Source organism: Lissotriton vulgaris, chromosome 2_1 (assembly GCF_964263255.1).
Source record: "Lissotriton vulgaris chromosome 2_1, aLisVul1.2, whole genome shotgun sequence".
In the NCBI taxonomy this organism is placed as follows: domain Eukaryota; kingdom Metazoa; phylum Chordata; class Amphibia; order Caudata; family Salamandridae; genus Lissotriton; species Lissotriton vulgaris.
Genome location: NC_141687.1, coordinates 1,943,699,788 through 1,943,716,774, shown reverse-complemented (window position 1 = coordinate 1,943,716,774; position 16,987 = coordinate 1,943,699,788).

Sequence of the window (16,987 nt, the reverse complement as noted above, 5' to 3'; positions counted from 1 at the left end):
TATATATATATATATATATATATATATATATATATATATAATATATATATATATATATATATATATATATTATATATATATATATATCCTACTGGTGGTTGCCAGTAGGTAGTTATAGTTAGGACCTAGTTACCATAGGAAAATGGTAACATTCTATTACCAATAACTTTTAACGGTTGACGAATCTTCAGGGAATTCTCAAAACAAATTCTTTGTTGATATCAGCGCCTATGTTGAAACTTTGGGGGTGATTCGTCAAGGGGGGGCCGAAAAAAAGGGGGGTCCAAAACGAGTTTTCTCCATGTTAATTTCCGTAGGAAACTTTAGACAATGCTACAGGTCGAACAGATGAACGGAATTACACCAAATTTGGCAGGGAGAATGGTATTGGTCTAGAAAGCACGCTTTTGGTCATTTGGTGTAAATCCGTTCAGTAGTTTTTGAGAAATATTGAAATTTACAGATATCTATATTTGGGAATTCTACCATCGGATTGGCTGATGCGTTACGAGCTTGCTGCTGATTGGCTGCGAGCATTTGCAACTAGGAAGTGTTGGCCGCCATTTTGTGATTCTATTGAAGCGAGTAAGGGGAAAAAGGGCAGAAAAAAGTGGGAAAGAGAAGTGTTGGAGCCCTATGAGGTCTGTGGGGTGGTTGGGGTGTGCTGTAGAGGGAGTGTGAAGCGAAGTATTTACCCCTACTGGTGTGAAAGTGCTATATTGCCCAATGTGAGATGGTGCTGAGGTGAGGTGCCAGTACACTCCGGGATGAAAGCATGCGTGTAAACTGTGAGCTGAGTGCTGTAAACCGATGTGCTCTGGGGGCTGTAGCATACTGGCCAAGCAAAGTATTTACCTCTACCGGTGTGAAAGTGCTGTTTTGTACACTGTGAGATGGTGCAGAGGTGAGGGCCCGGTGAACTGGGCACTGAAAGCGTGTGCCTAAACTGTGAGCTGAGTGCTCTGTGGCATCCTGACAGAAGCAAAGTGTTTACCCTTACAGGGGTGAAAGTGCTGATTTGCCTAGAGTGAGATGGTGTTGAGGTGAGGTATCGGTAAAGTCGGCAATGAAAGTGTGTGCTTAAACCGTGAGCTGAGTGCTGTAAACTGATGTGCTGTGGGCGCTGTAGCATACCGGCCGAAGCGAAGTGTTTACTCCTAGCGGTGTGAAAGTGCTGTTTTGCCCACTGTGAGATGGTGGAGAGGTGAGGTGCCAGTACACCTGTGGATGAAAGCTTATGCCTAAACTGTGAGCTGATTCAGAAAAGGGGGTGGTGATGAACAGAGTGTCTGAATTAAGCAGACCACTCTTACCCAGTCCAAAGATCAGGGCTTGATCCATCACCGTTTTTTAGCTCACTGAACCATCCCAGCTCAGAACTTGGCTATATGCAAATTAGGCTGAGCCTGGCCCAGTGCATCATGGGAACAGGGCAGACCAAACTACCAAGCCAATTCTTATACTGGGAAGGAAACAAGCTACCGGGGACCGGTTTCTGGCTTTTCAGCCGTCTTCGGCCCGGCTTGCTTGAATCCTGATGGTGCAATGAGCTAGGGACTCACATCTGAGTATACCCTTCCACGCTTATGGTGTACAGAAATGATTCAGAAAAGGGGGTGGTGATGAACAGAGTGTCTGAATTAAGCAGACCACTCTTACCCAGTCCAAAGATCAGGGCTTGATCCATCACCGTTTTTTAGCTCACTGCACCATCCCAGCTCAGAACTTGGCTATATGCAAATTAGGCTGACCCTGGCCCAGTGCATCATGGGAACAGGGCAGACCAAACTACCAAGCCAATTCTTATACTGGGAAGGAAACAAGCTACCGGGGACCGGTTTCTGGCTTTTCAGCCGTCTTCGGCCCGGCTTGCTTGAATCCTGATGGTGCAATGAGCTAGGGACTCACATCTGAGTATACCCTTCAACGCTTATGGTGGACAAAAATGATTCAGAAAAGGGGGTGGTGATGAACAGAGTGTCTGAATTAAGCAGACCACTCTTACCCAGTCCAAAGATCAGGGCTTGACCCATCACCGTTTTTTAGCTCACTGCACCATCCCAGCTCAGAACTTGGCTACATGCAAATTAGGCTGACCCTGGCCCAGTGCATCATGGGAACAGGGCAGACCAAACTACCAAGCCAATTCTTATACTGGGAGGGAAACAAGCTACCGGGGACCGGTTTCTGGCTTTTCAGCCGTCTCCGGCCCGGCTTGCTTGAATCCTGATGGTGCAATGAGCTAGGGACTCACATCTGAGTATACCCTTCCACGCTTATGGTGGACAAAAATGATTCAGAAAAGGGGGTGGTGATGAACAGAGTGTCTGAATTAAGCAGGCCACTCTTACCCAGTCCAAAGATCAGGGCTTGATCCATCACCGTTTTTTAGCTCACTGCACCATCCCAGCTCAGAACTTGGCTATATGCAAATTAGGCTGACCCTGGCCCAGTGCATCATGGGAACAGGGCAGACCAAACTACCAAGCCAATTCTTATACTGGGAAGGAAACAAGCTACCGGGGACCGGTTTCTGGCTTTTCAGCCGTCTTCGGCCCGGCTTGCTTGAATCCTGATGGTGCAATGAGCTAGGGACTCACATCTGAGTATACCCTTCCACGCTTATGGTGGACAAAAATGATTCAGAAAAGGGGGTGGTGATGAACAGAGTGTATGAATTGTGAGCTGAGCGGTCTGTAGCATACTGGCAGAACCAAAGTATTTACCCTTACAGGTGTGAAAGTGCTATTTTGTCTAGAGTGAGATGGTGCTGAACTCTGGGATGAAACAGTGCGCTTAAACTGTGAGCTGAGTGCTGTAAACTGATGTGCTCTGGGCGGTGTAGCATACTGGTTGTTGTAGCATATGTGTGCAGGTGGTGTTAGTTTGCGTTTAAAGTATTGTCGCTGGGATTCCGTTCTCATACAGAACTGTGCACAGAGACTTGGAACCTCAGTGAATTAGGGTGTGCCAAAACTCACCTTAGTACCCAAAATTCCCTACCAGACTAGCTACAGTGTCTCATTAATACCACAAACTCCCAATGCTTAGACAAACCAGAACATGGTCTTAGTACACCTCAGGTAACTTGGAACACATGAACACTCTTTTGTTATATAATCATTCCAATCCAGAACAAGGAGTAAAAGAGGACACGTACATTTTTGAAATATTTATTCACTAATGCAGTGATCTCAAACGCAGTATCTTAGCTAGTACAAGCAAACATATTATAAGAAACAAAGTAATCAGCATAGTCACTAGTCCACAGAACACAAATGGTGAAACCATGGTATTATGCTAAAACGAATAGGGTTTAGTAACACCTAATTCTCACCCTCCCTAGCTGGTATATTATATTATATCTAAGAAGGGCTCTTTGGGTTTTAGCAGGGCGGTCCCATACCTTAAGATCCTAGTGGTAAGTGATCACATCATCTGCCACCAGCTCTCTGCATGCGATGCACCATCAAGTGTGTGTGTATGCTCTTGTGCAAAGCAATATAAAACGCGCCTAAAGCCAGAACTTGGCCGCAGCTGATTGTATGTTATGTCTAGGAACGTGCAAAGATCAGACCTCACAACAACCACTGTGTTGAGATATCCTTGAAGGTTTCTGCACTCACTGTACAGACACAGCTCGCCAAGCAAGGCTGATATCAGAGTAACAACATATTATTCTCGCATGAATCAAAACATTCTACTAGGCTCAAAGCTAAAGCAACAGCTATGTGTCGTGTGCAGAAGCCGCAGAAAGGTAAAATGGCGTTTAAACTCCTAATAAGCTCATGCTAACTTAACACAGCATACAGGAAATGTATATCTATATGACAGCATAGCGAGAGTGGGAAGCAAAGTACTCACTGGTATCAGTCTGAAAACTCTGGGTTGAAAGTGTGAGGGTAAGTCATGAGTTTATTGCTGTAAACTGATGTGCTGTGGGTGCTGTAGGATTCTGGCCACTGTAGCATACCAGTGTAAGTAGTGCTAGTGTGTGTTTATACTATACAGAGAGTGGAAGCGAACTAATCACCCCTACTTTTCTGCAGATTCGAATGAAGTGTTTTAGGAAGCAGGAATGAAGAAATAATTGTGAAGAATATAATGCAGAATGTTGCAATGCAACAGAAGAAAAATGATGAAATGAGGTGTGTTTAAGAAAGTGGCTGTGTGTAATTAAGTCATGGATTTTAAAAATTATATAGAAAGTGTCTTTATTTAAGTGCCATATTTAGACCCACTGGTGCAAGAGTTAGGGCATCCAGCTGATGCAAAGTTGAGCCACTTCTGCTGTATTCAAACGTAAGCTCCTACATCAGTGAATTGCATATTACATGTTACAGTTGCATGTGACATAAACAATGGCTCTTACACTTGAATTACTCTAAATTCTATAAGGAAAATAAAGGTAGGATACGATTACCACATGTATCCTTTAAGAAAAAGAAAGAGCAAAAAAAGAAATTGCAAAATGTAATCATCAAACTTTTTGGGTACCCTGGCAGTGCTTTTTTGTAAGAGAAAATTATCAACAGTAGAATAGTTAGCAATCTGTTGTTCAGTAGATTCAATGTGGTGCGTGTTAAAATTGGTACTAGTTCTAATCACATTGGAACTTTGAGAATGAATACAAACATTGCGCTTCTGAGAAGCACATTCGGTACCTTTGTAGTCAAAACATCCATTATTGTCTTCAGCTGTTTCAAAAAAAAAAAATTGGTGTAGAGAGCTAAGGCATCGAGCTGAGACAAACTCCAACCACTTCTGCTGCAGTCAAATCAAAGCTCCTGCATCAGTGAATTGCACATTATATGTTTCAGTTGTATGTGACCTACACAATAGCTATTAGGCATGAATAAATAAATTGTACAATGAAAATAAAGGTAGTTTACGATTACCACACTGTGCAAACCAGTTCCTAAACAAAGTCGTCTTTTTTCAATATTATAGTGAGGTTCTGGGTAGAGGTTGACTTTGAGTAAATTTGTGTGAAGGGGCTTTGTGAATAACAGGAAGGCAGAGAGGTGTGTGCACAAAGAATGGACGTGGTTTCTAAATGGGTGTGGGTTTAGGCTAATTCCAGAAGTAAATAGCGTATTTGCATAGGGCATAAATCCCCGATTACTGGTTAAATTGGAGACGTAAGGGGCAATAATGAAGATAGAGTTCAAATGTCTGAGTATACTCAGAAAGTTGTTATATGAAAGTAGTAGGATTAAAATGTAATATAACAAATGTAAAGGAAAAAGTAAAAAAAATGGAAAAAAATCAATTTAAGAATAACGTGAGTTTCTTACAAGTCTTGGAGATTCCAGTCCAGAAGTTCTTCAGCGGCTTGAGATGCGTAATGTTCCAAGCGGGTATTGTTGCCATCGTCTGAGAAAAGTGAAGCGATCCAATTCATATCCTCGAAGGAACAGTAATGTTCCTCGAATGTTGGAGCAGCAATTGAATTGGCAGGCAATCTGCGATGTTGTGAAAGGTCGCAAGTTGCAGGAGATCTTTTGCGGCTGCGACGAAATCCCATTCCGCTGCGATTCCTTTTTGCATTGCATTCGCCATTTCTCCACTGCCAGAACAATCACTTTCATGGTTTTCAAGATAATGCATTACCTGCTGGATATCGGGAGTGATTGTTGGGATGTTGGCAAGGCATACATCCATTCGCCAGTCAAATGGGCAAGTTTTGCAATCAAACGATGGTTGTACTCATATTGCATAAGTGTAGATAAATGTTATGTTGTATCTAGCTCTGATAATAGAGGCAGGTTGCCGAAAACTTTTTCTGTTTTTTTACAGTATTGATGTAGCTTGGCGTAGAGGCGTATTCTGTCAGACATAGTTGCTTCCACAGAGAGCGTAGCCATTTTTAGAAGTAGAATTGGTAGTAGGATGGCCGTAAAGAGAGAGAGAATTATGGGCACTGTTCCTGTTATTCTAGAGATAATCCAATGAATGTAATCTGGTATTAAAAGAAGAACAGTTTGAAAGCGTGCTAGAAGCCTGTAGGAGACTTTGTTAAAAAAGTGTGCCAGACCTTGAGTGTGACATGTGTTAAAAATTGTGTAACAATTCACAAAGTGTAATTGGCGGTTTGTATTTAAAAGGGAGTGTATTTTACTTGAAGTTCGTGGTATCTGCAGTCGATACATTTCTTTTGCGGAAGTGAGGGAGAAAAGAATTAAAGGCCAGGTTGAAGTTTTGGAGTTAGTTTGTGAGGGTGGGAATAGGCATTGCAGCAGGAAGTTACTGTGTTTGAAACAGTAAGGACATGCGGTGTGCCAGCTCACATTCTGTAGGAGTGCATGGTATTGAGAAGCAGATAACTGCCGTTAGAAAGCTGTGTGAATGTTAGTCTGATTGTAGGAGTTGGCGTTCTTTTAAGAAAGGACGCAAGATTGGGGGCTGTAAGCTTAGAAGTTCCGAATAGTTGGACATTCTTGGATAGTAATGAATGACTGTCATTGTGGTCGCACTTTTCACCTGTGAGAAAAACTTCTGTATGCTCTTTAAGACAGTGATATGTAAATGGGAGAAACCACTGCTCGTGAATAAACGCTCTACCTTATATAATCACATACAACATAACAAACAACATGTGCACCTAGCAGACACAATGACACTACATACTGTGGGAAACCTGGCTAGCCATGTACACAAACTAAACATGGCATGGCAACTCTGCTTCACAATGCAGGATGTGGGGAGAGCTGGGAGCAAAGTATGTGCGAAGGTGGTAAGTAATTATCGATTATAAAAGTATATAATTCAAACTGTTGAGGGGATGTGCCGGACAGAGTTGAGTATGTAGAGCACAGACATGTACATGTCAAAATTTAATGATGGCCTATTGAGTGAAGTGGACAGCGGACGGAACCAATATAGTACAGTCAGTAGGGAAGATTACAGAATGATAGCGCGTACGTGCCTCCTCCCCCCCATAAATGTTTAGGGTAGTGGGCTGGCTTGGCATACGCAAGGCTCGCGTAGGGGTTTAAAGAAGAGGCACGTTTCTCTGGGTGTGGTTCTCTTCTGGATTGGCAAACGTGTCTGCCAGGTCTGGGCAGCTTACACCCCCACAAGGCTGCCGCCGTGAGCAAAAGTGCCTGTGTGAATGATGCTTTCAGCGTGCTGGTATCTACAAAGTGTAATAGCCGCTGCGACACATATATGCTCCACAGTTCACCTTTTGACACCACCCTATGTGAAAGAGGGCCCACCATGTGCCGGCAGAGGTTCCTGAGCCGAGGTCTCCAAGCTCAGAAGGCTCCTGAGATTAACACTGGGTACCCCGACACAGGCACACAGCGCCCAGCCTGAGGCTCAGAACCAGGGAGTGCTCTGTATACTACTAACACAGTAGTCCGACAGGTACCAACAGTGGAACAGTGTTTTTGACACCATAGTGGGTGATGCTAGAACTGTATCTGATAGTGGAGATGAAGGTACAACCTACGACTAGGTGGAAGAAAGTCTAACAGCCTGATTCATCAAGCATAATTGCGCTCGCAAAGGGCCAGATTCTGAGAATCTGGCCCTTTGCAAGTGCAATGTTTGCTTTTGGGATTCATCATCTCAAAAGCAAAAGTCTCTATTTAAGAAATTGCATATTTGCGAGGAATTGGATTTAAGGAATCTCTAATAGAGATTCCTTAAATCCAATTCATCAACCAATTAGAAAATGCGAAATCGCAATATTTGGTCGCAATTTACCACCAAGTCTGACTTGGTGGTAAATTGCGAAAAAAGAGTAAAAAGCACTTTAGTGCATTTTTTTCTTTTACATGTTACACACACACATGTCCTTTGGACATGTGTGTGCGCAACACCTGTTCAAATGTGCATTTAAGGGGTGCTACAGGGTGTCCTTTGGACACCCCTGGCACCCTTCAAATCGCTATCTTATTTGCGATTAGCAAATTGCTAATCGCAAATAAGGAACATTCCCCATTCATTCCTATGGGCCTTTTGACCCATAGGAATGAATGGGGAGTTTTTCCTTATTTGCGATTAGCAATTTGCTAATCGCAAATAAGGAATTTGTAGGAATCGCATTTTATTTTGCGATTCCTACATGAATACCGTTTTGCAAGTCTCTAATAGCGATTCCTTATGATTCTCTATTAGAGACTCGCAAACCGGTACCTTGATGAATCAGGCTGTAAGTCCCAACAGTGGAATGGTGTGTTGATCCCACTATGGAGAATGTTAGAACTGTATCTGAGAGTGGAGATGGAGGTACTCCCTTCGACCAGCTGCAACCAACCTCAGGGCCCAACATTGTAACGGTGTCTTGATCCCACAATAGACGATGTTAGAACTGTATCTCAGAGTGGAGATGGAGGTACTCCCTTGGACCAGCTGCAACCAACACTAGGTCCCAACAGTGGAACTGTGTCTTGATCCCACAAAGGACAATGACCGATATTAGCGGCTGCTTACTTTTGTCAGAAGTTTGTGTGTTGAGGTGCATCACAGTCTGTGCTTCCATATCTAACTGCTGCATATGATTATTGGGCTTGGTTGACAGTAGTTAGTGGAGTACACTGTGGTACAGCAGGTGCGAAAGGTAAAATGGGGGTCTTGATTATATGATTGAGGATGTCATAAGATAAAATCTGTGATGATTTCTCTGGACCCTCTTTGATCGGGTGCAACCAACTCTGTGCTTTTGAATCGAACGGTATGTGGCTGTGAGGTGTTAATGACCACTGCATCTGGTCTAGACTACTGTTAACAGGGTTCACAATTTAGATTGAGTGATGATTGTTTAATTACAGAAGTCAGTAGTTAAGTAATTCCAAACTTATATTGAAAAATACACAATATTGTTTTATTAGAACATTGGAATGTTGGGAGCTTTGTTGAAAACAATGGAGTAGCTCTGTTCTTATAATGGCAGGCATAAGCCTGGAGTTCCAGCATTGCAGAGTTGTTTTGTTCACATCTCTGGCTGTGTAGAAATGCTTCAGGGAGCCGAAGGGATTCCAATCCCCTTGCCCTCTCTTAAGGCTTTGATTTATTTGTTAGGACATTCTACCCTCTTGTGGCAGAATGTTCAAATAGCCTTATAGCCCTTTGTAGCTGGGCTATAGTGGCTATTAAAGTCCCTCTCCTTTGTAAAGGCCAGCGCCTTCAGCTTGGGCCTTTAATGCTGGAGAGGGCCATTAATAGCCGATATAGCCTGCTACGGCGGGCTATAAGACTATAGTATACTTGCTTGAAGAAGTTTTTAGATGAGTTATAGGTTTAGTAAAATGACCAAATTCATCTTGTGAGTTGAAAGGAACAGTGAATAGTGTAGACTGTGGACAGATGAAATCCCAATTCGAATTGTTTTGATTTATTTATTGTAGAGTTTTATGTCAATCATGTTGTTGTATTTTGTAAAGAGGGAGTGAGAAAAAGTATTGATGGTTTTTTGTGTGAGTACTGCCTTCAATTAAAAATGCAGACAGTAGTGTTCACAATTCAGAATGAGTCGCTATTGTAGATGATGCAGTATTATAAGAGAAGAGAATGCTGTAGTGTGCTCTGTCTGCACCACTTAAACGCATCATTGCAGGCTCTGCACACGTTTTCTTTGCTTTGCGTATTGCAAACTGTAGAGCTCAAGTCAATGCCATGTGGCTGTATGCCTTTGCTGACTACTCTCTCTAGCCTACACTGCAGATAGCAGTGTTCACAATTGAGATCAAGTTGATATTGTAGATGAGAGAGTCTTGTAGGAAAAGACATTGCTCCAGTGCGTACTGTCTGCACCACTCATATGTATCATTGTAGGCTCTGCACACGTTTTTTTTGCTGCGTGTGTTGCAAACTGTAGAGCTCAAGTCAATGCCACGTGTTTGTGGGCCCTTAATGAACGCTCTCTCTGACCTATACTGCAGACTTCAGTGTTCACATTTAACATTGACCATTATTGATAATGGGCACAGTACTGGAATAAGAACAATGGTCCGTGACCAGAATTTGAAACAATTTTAGAATAGTTATTGCCTAAAACATTACAATACAGTAATACATAACATAGAGTGAGACACTGTGGTGCATACACCAAATTCCTTATTTATGCATCCAAACATTGTTTGGATGCATAAATAAGGAATTTGGTGTATGCGAACCATTGTTCTTATTCCACATTTGACATTGAGTCGGTATTGTAGATGATGCAGTCCTGTAGGAAAAGACATTGCTCCAGTGCGCTCTGTCTGCACCACTCATATGCATCATTGCAGGCTTTGCATACTTTTTTTTGCTTCACGTATTGCAAACTCTAGTGCTCAAGTCAATGCCATGTGGCTGCGGGCCCTTGCTGACCGTTCACTCTAGCCTACACTGCAGACAGCAGTGTTCACAAATGAGATTGAGTCGCTATTGTTAATGAGGTAGTCCTGTAGGAAAAGACATTGCTCTAGTGTTTACTGTCTGCACCATGCATACGTATCATTGCAGGTCTCGCACATGCTTTTTAATTGCTTCGCTTACGACACATTGGGCAGCTCAAGTCACCTTATATAGCTTTTGGGTAATTGCTGACCGCTCTCTGTGGCCAACACTGCAGACAGCAGTGTTCACAATTCAGATTGAGTCGCTATTGCAGATGATGTAGTGTTGATGGCAACAGATATTTCTCCTAGTACGGCCTGTCTACAGCACGCATTATCGCTGGCTGTGCAAATGCTGAAGGCTTTTGATGTGGCTATGTGAGTGCACTAGAATTGATGGAGTATTTATGATATAATCTTTTTGTGTATTATTTCAGATCTATTCATTGTGCGTCAGTATACCACAAGTTGTGGTTCAATTACAATTGAATTATTTCTGTATTACTTCACATCTACTTTCCCTACGTTACTGAGCACAAATTATCGATTCTTTCAATATTGAATGTGTGTGATCCAATAAATACTGTTGTAGTTGATGATAGCAGCAACTGCTGCTACACTGACTGCACACGCATACATTACAGACGTCACTGGATATGTGACCCTGGTAATAAAAAGGTGTTGAGCGCATGTGCCCATCCCCACTTCCACTATCTATCTGTGTCCGTGTGTTCATTATCTATGCATGATACTGTCTCTGGGCTGTACTACATTACGTTGTGCTGTGGACAGCATATGCAACCATGTTACCTCCGGTATTAGAGAACATTTCGGTAATGTAACTTTTAGGTGTATGGCTATTCCAGGTGAAAGGCTACTTTACAAAGTATGAATATTAATGAAGATGATGGTTGCATGTTGTGTGTAGTATAAGTGTACATAGCAAAAAGTTTAGAAAAAAGCTTTCTAAGCAGAAGAGGTGTGTCTCATCAAATGCGGTACAGAGATTGAATAAAATGGGTGGCGTTTTCCAACTGTTTTAATGGGAAATGTATATTTTATGGTCACATGGCAATAGCGCAGTGCGCAATGAGATCACACCCAATGTGATTTTGAGAAAATATATTTACTATAATATAAATTTATTACAGTTAGAAATATATATAACTGTTTAAAATATTTGCAATTATCGCTTGCTCTCATATACACTTTAAAGTTATTTATATGTAGTTTTGAAACAAAAAAAAATTAGGGAATGGCGTATGCAACGCGATATCATACGTCTATGACCTAACAGGTCATGGCAGCGTGCATTTGCACATTTGGAACGTGCACCGGATGCCACCCCATTCGTACATGGCGTAACGCGCCGCTTGGTAGTGCGTACCAGTCGCATACCACAGTAGCAGGTGGCGGACCTCATACGTACATGTAGTTACGCGAGATGCGGTCTCACAAACCCGTCGGATCTGAAAAGCGCTTCATTTAAATGTGGTGGATAGGATTCGCATGCTGATCGAGGTTGGTAGACTACCGGTACGGGACTGTAGTTTTCTTTAAAAAAAAAAAAAAAGTTTGATATGCATATTTTTGGGGGAAGATATAAAACATATCATTTTTAAAGTTAAAAAAAGATAATAGAGTTGCAAAATATTTAAAAACAATTAGAAAAAATATATATTTTATAAATATTAAAGTACGAAATTAACATTTAAAAAACCTTTGGAATTCACTGAAAAAAACAAAGGTTTTACAGACGTTATAGTTAGGAATTAGCATTTAAAAAACCTTTGAAATTCACTGAAAAAAATCATAGGTTTCAGCCACGTTATAGTTAGGGATTAGCATTTAAAAAACCTTGCAGATTCACTGAAAAAAACATAGGTTTCACACATGTTATAGTTAGCTGAACATTTCACTCATACAAAACCATTGAAATTGCCCCGTTATAGTTAGTTCAGCTAACCATAACTCGCGCGCCTGCAATGCACTGCTGACGTCACATATTACATCACTCATGACATGGTCAGTGGCTTCACTGATGACATCACTAATTAAATCTCAAATGACATCACTGATGACATCATGCAGTGAATGTGTGTTTCTGTAAAGTTTAAATATTTTTCATATATATCTATGCCAAGGTGTATTGAAGAATGAGTGGATTTACAAGTGCCTGAATGGATTATTTAGTAGGTGTGTGACTGACTGTATAAGTGAGTGATTAAAAGTGTCTTACTGAATGCATGAGTTAGTGACTAAACTATGTGAAAGTCTGTATTAGTCTCTCGGTTGGTGTGTAAGCGGCTGCATGAGATGGTGAGTAGCTACATGAGTGTCTATATAGGTTATTGATTTGTTGTCTGAGTATTTGTATGGGTGTCTGAGTGTCTGGGTGGGTGGGGGGTGTGTGACTCTGCGCATAGTTGTCTGAGTAGGGGATTCACTAGTTGTATGGATTGAAAAGTGTATATGTAAAGGGCTGTATGGGTGACTTAGTGTGTTGGTGAATGAATGAATATCTCAGTGGAATATGTGTAAATAACTACATATGTTTTAAGGCACTATATGTCAGTGTTGGAGTATATAAATGAGTATACATCAGAGCTATTTGAAGACTGGGTGTATAAATCACTGTCTCGCCTAACAACATCTACCTATGTGGTCCGCCACCTGCTACTGTGGTATGCGACTGGTATGCACTACCAAGCTGTGTGTTATGTCATGTCTGAGTGTGTGATTCACAAGTTGTATGGATTGAAAAGTGCATCTGAAAAGGGCTGTATGGGTGACTTAGTGTGTGTATGGGTGTGTTGGTGAATGAATGAATGTCTCAGTGGAATATGTGTAAATAACTACATATGTATTAAGGCACTATATGTCAGTGTTGGAGTATATAAATGAGTATACATGAGAGTAAGCTATTGGAAGAGTGGGTTGTATAAATCACTGTCTGCTTGTATCAGTGATTGTATGTCTTAGCATCTGCCTAAATATGTGATGTGTGCGTATAAATAACTCAGTTGGTGTATATAACTGTATACATGAGTAAATGAGTATGTAATTCATTATTTGCATGATAGACTAGGTGTGTGACTAACTCTATGGATAAGTGGTAGAGTGTGACTCTATGTATAGGTGTATCAGTGCATCTTATAGTACTGTATTGATGAGTAACTGTATATATACGACACAGGATGTGTGTAAAGACCTAGGAAATAGTTGGTGGTATGTACTATCTGGCATTCTTGTGTGAATGGTTTCAAAAATAGTAGTCTGTATTTTAGAGTACATGTATCATAGTTTATATAAGGGCATCAGTATGTGCATTAGATTATCACGTGGATGATGTCATCAGTGATGGGATTTGAGATGTCATCAGTGATTTCATCAGTGATGTCACTGACCATGTCATGAGTGATGTAATATGTGACGTCATCAGCAGTGCATTGCGGGCGCGTGAGTTATAGTTAGCTCAACTAACTATAACAGGCGAATTTCTCTGGTTTTATATGAGTCAAATGTCCAACTAACTATAACGTCCCTGCTAATGCTAATTCCTAACTATAACGTGGCTGAAACCTATGGTTTTTTCAGTAAATTTCAAAGGTTTTGTAAATGATAATTTTTAAATGTATTAATTGTTATATTTTTTATACTAATTTACTACATTGTTTTAAAGTATATTTTTAGATATTTTATTTTTTAAATGACATTACATATTTTTAATATAAATTGATTTTTTTAAATATTGAAATTATAATATTATATTTTTATTTAATATTTTTTTAATTTATACATATTTTATATAGCAGGCAATGATATCCTATGGAAGGAAATTCAAGTTACTGGTAAGTACAGTTAAATTTACTTTTCAGGAATAGTAGTGAGCTGAAAGATGAGGCACTGAGGTATCTCCTGATAACAGGTGAGTAAATTGGAATTCATAGTTTGACTGATTTTTGAGGAATTTTTTAAAGTTACAAAACTCCACAATTAGAAAAATTTCCAAGTGAAACCATTCAATGTTAGCCTATGGAAGGAAATTCAAGTTACTGTAAGTTAGAATTACTTCTCAGGATCAGTAGTGCTCTCAAAGATGCAGCACTGTTCTTTCTTGTGATAATAGGTGAGTAAATCGGAATTCAGAGTTGGGCTGATTTTACAGGAATATTTTGCTCAATAGTGAAGGAAGGGGCGCGGGGCCTGAGGTGACATGTGTGCAAACACACCCTGTGGCGCGTTTTAGACTGGGGAATTAATTCCTCTTCAATCCTGAGGTCTCCTGTGAGCCAACTAGCCCACCAGGTACCTCCAGTATGCGCCAGGCAGCTGTGTTGCAGAGATGTGTTCAGAGGGCAGGCTCCCTTTTTACAATACTCTGCAACACAGCTCTGTGGCGCTTACTGGAGATACCTGTTGGACTAGTTGCCCCCTAAGGAACCTCTGGATTGAAGAGGAATTAATTCCCCAACTTAAACCGCCCCACAGGGCATGTTTGCACTCACATCACCTCAAGCCCCGCCCCCTACCTTCACCACTGTGCAAAATGCACCCTGTAGCGTGTTCTAAGTTGGGGGATTAAGTCCTCTTGCATACTGGGGTCCCTGGGGTCCAACTAGCCCACCAGGAACCTCCAGTATGCGCCAGGGGGCTGTGTTGCAGAGAGGCGTAAAAAGGGGTGTGGCCTCATTACACCTCTCTACAACGCAGCCCCCTGGCACGTTTGCAGAGGGGGAACTAATTCCCCTTGAATATTGGAGGTCCCTGGGGCCAACTAGCCCACCAGGAACCTCCAGTATGCACCAGGGGGCTGCCTTGCAGAGAGGTGTAATGAGGCCACGCCCCTTTACACCTCTCTGCAACGCAGCCCCCTGGCGCATTTGCAGAGGGGGAACTAATTCCCCTTGAATACTGGGGGTCCCTGGGGGGACACGTTTTCAGGTGCATAGAAGAGTACATGCATACTAAATAGGAGTTTGAAGCAGTCCATATACTAAGGCCTACTTTACTACATGAATATTTAGGTACTGACTGGATGATAAGGGTTCTACAAGCAGTGTCAAGCTGAATGTGTAACTGCTTTACTTTTAGAACAGTGTATAGATAAGCACATACTGCTGTATGGTTCACTACAATACTGAAACAGTAGTGTGAAAGAGTTTGGTGAAAGTGTAACGATATAGACAGGTAAATTGAAGGTATAAAAGGCAGGTTTGCAGGTATATAGAAGACTAAAAGCATAGTCTATATGGGTTTAAAGAAGTCCATGGCCTATGTCTACTTTGCGCCATGATTACTTGGGTACTGACTGGATGATTACAGTTCTGCAAAGAAAGTGACTCACTAAATTTATAAGAGCTTCAGTTTTAGCACACTGCATAGATAAGGACACTCTGCTGAATAGCTCAGTACAATACTGAATCAGCATTCAGCAATGACAAAGTGTTTGCTCAAAGTATAAGAATACAGACTGGGGAATAGAATATATAAAAGACAAGTTTGCAGGTCCATTGAAGACTGCAAACATAGTCTATAGGGGTTTAAAGCAGTCTAAGGCCTACTCTGCTCTATAATTACTTGGGTACTGACTGCATGATTACAGTTCTGCAAAGAGAGTGCATGACTGTATCTATAAGAGCTTCATTTGTAGCACAGTGCATAGATAAGGACATTCTGCTGAATAGCTCAGTACAAAAATGAATCGGCAATCACAGAGAGTTTGTTGGAAGTGTAAGAATACAGACTGGGGAATTGAAGGTATAAAAGACAGGTTTTCCGGTGCATAGAACAGTGCATGCATAGTCTATAGGGGTTTGAAGCAGTCCATGCCCTGGGTCCATTTTGCTCCATGAGTACTTGGGCACTGGCTGAATGATTACAATTCTCCAAGAAGAGTGTCTGGCTGAATGTATAGCAGCTTCACTTTTAGAACAGTGTATAGATAAACACATAGTGCTGTATGGCTGACTACAATACTGAAACAGAAGTGTGAAAGTGTTTATTGGAACTGTAAGGATACAGACTAGGCAACTGAAGATTTAAAATGCAAGTTTGCAGGTGCATACAAGAGTGCATGCATAGTCTATACAGATTTGAAGCTGTCCATGCCCTTAGGCCTACTTTGCTGCATGACTACTTGGGTAGTGGCTGAATGATTACAGTTGTCCAAGGAGAGTGTTGAGCTGAATGTATAACTGCTTAACTTTTAAAACAGTGTATAGATAAACACATACTGCTGTATGGCTCACTACAATACTAAAATAGCAGTAGCAGAATGTTTGGAGGAAGTGTAAATATACAGACTGGACAATTGAAAGTTTAAAAGCCAAGTTTGCAGGTGCATAGAAAAGGGCATTTGTTATTTATTAATCGTCCCAACGCCCCAAGCACCAGCACACCTTTCCGAGGGTAGGTTTACGATTTACAAATGCTAGCATTTTTTAAATTAACCTCTTCGCTGCTGATGACGAGCTGAGCTCGTCATCAGCCACAGTGGTCATGTGCGGATGACGAGCTGAGCTCATCATGTAACGCGGCTTTTAGAAAAAAGACGCACAGCGGAAAAATAACAGCCGCAGCGATGCGGTTAAGAAGCATAATGCTAACAAATATTAATCCTTTTTTTTCTTCTAATTATAATGATTTTTTTTTGTGTC